This window comes from Gadus macrocephalus, chromosome 7 (assembly GCF_031168955.1).
Source record: "Gadus macrocephalus chromosome 7, ASM3116895v1".
Lineage (NCBI taxonomy): Eukaryota > Metazoa > Chordata > Actinopteri > Gadiformes > Gadidae > Gadus > Gadus macrocephalus.
This window is the reverse complement of record NC_082388.1, coordinates 1,386,919-1,389,078: the sequence shown is the minus strand read 5'-3', so window position 1 is coordinate 1,389,078 and position 2,160 is coordinate 1,386,919.

The window sequence follows — 2,160 nt, the reverse complement described above, 5'->3', positions numbered from 1 at the left end:
ATAACTACAAAGCCTTAAGGAATGAATGTCAGCAGAGAAAGACCACACAATAAAGAAACTGGAATCAGAGGGTAGAATTAGCATGAACAATATATTAGAAATGAACAGAACAGAACATACGATGGGGTGTGAACATCAGTGGTATCAGTAGTGTTGCATGCTGGGTGTGTGATTGTTTGTGTGTGTAGGGGTGCCGAAGGTGCATAACAAAACAGTAAGTTACATAACGACGTTCCCGAAATTCAGCCGTGGTGCAGAGTTACAGCCACTCCGAGCCAGTCGCACATTGAGCTTCCCCCAAATGCGCTGTTTTGGTGGCTGTAGCTATAATGCAAATGAGGAGGAGCGAGGCGGGTCAAGGAGGAGGGTGGGGGTGTGGCCCTGAGCAGCTTGCAGCCACGGTACCATTCGCTCTGTTTACAGTGGATGTATCGCAATGGCGAGGCTCACACAGCCTTTAGCCGTGTTCTGTAAATATTCTAGAACACACGGGAGTCCTGGAGCTCTATATCAAAATATTATCATATAGCCTACATAGATATCTATATCATATAATATTATAACGGCCAAAAGATGTGTGAGCCGATATTATGAATCTCAAACGACCGCGTTGGGTTCTCCGACGTTCCTGGTTCTTCAACGTCCTCATCAATGTGAAGTAGACTGAACCACGACAAGGAGGAGAAAGGGATCGTTGCCGGGCAGCGCTTAGGCACCTCCGCCTCCGGCGGTGGTCCCTCAGCGGGTCTCAAGCTGGAGACATTCGCCGCTAACAATCCCTTTCTCCTCATGGGTTGAGCGCATGCGTAGAACTGGGTGCCGCGTTGCGTGTATGTATGCAAATCCAAATTCTCTACCTCAATCCGCACAGCTGAGAACACTTCGGCTGTGTAAGAACCAATTTAGAGGTGTTTATTAATAAGGTGGAGATCTTTTCTTACTTTGGACTTCCGAAGTCTGTAAAACACATATTAGAAGACACTTAAAAAAAAATCGAAAAATAGTCACCATGAGTGTGAAGACCGATTGCGAGTAGCAGTATAAAAGTCAGTCAGTGCGATTCTGATTAGAAAGGTATAACTCTTGGAGAAAATTACGCTTGTGCCGCTGTGATAACCATTGTAGGGCTGATGCGATGATGGGCGTGGGCCGGTACATAATAGTATTTTCGGCCAAAGCCCACCGGGGATGTCCCCGGCATTCCCGATGGCCAGTCCGCCCCTGATGCTATGTTAAAGTCACCTCCCATTAATATTAATAAATTTTGATATTTCGACAACCAATGTAAAATGTGGATTTCCAAATCATAAAATAATATGTCATTCTCTTGTTTTGAATTATACCCATAAATATTGACAAGTAAAATTATAGTATCATTTCTGTCAACAATCAAAATAAAGTAATGACCATTTGGGTCAACCTTAGAATGTAAAATATTCCCATCGAAACAGTTCTTTAAAGTAGCAGCACCAGCTGCTCTTTCTGTACCATTCGAGAACCAAATGTCATTACCCCATTGTGCTTTCCATAAAGATGCATCATCTATAACTGAATGCGTTTCCTGGAAAAAAGAAAAGTCTGTTTTTTGCTGCTTTGCAAATAAGAATAAAGCCTTTCGTTTAACATTCTGTCTCAACCCCCTGGCATTAAGAGAAAAAACAGAAAAATACAGTATAACAATGAAAGGTGCTATGAAATTACAGCGAACAATTTCTATCCCTTAGATATAAATTGTAGTTAGTTCAAGGTATGCATCATCTTAGGAGCGTCATTGAGTTTGAGTTCTAACTCTGACAGTTTCTGCTCATTTTTTTCAGCAGTAGTTTTAACCACCTTCATGTCGGTCTTCAAAGAATCAACCTCCGCAAATGCAAAGTCAATAGACTTCTTCAGGGCGTCAATGCTCACTGTGTTATGGTTAATCATGCTTTCCAGGTTATCTGCCCGCTCATTAATTTTTGTTGAGATTATCCCAACGATGTTGTTCTGTAACTCATGCAGAGACATTTCTGCTCTCTGCTTTTTTCCTTATGGCTTGACTGGTGTATTGAGGTCAGAGTCTGGCAACGGCATAGCATCTGGGCTCTGTTCGTGGCCGCGGACAGGGGCGTGAGCATAGCCATGGTCGGGGTTAGCTGCAGTCGAGGTTGTAGCTGCATA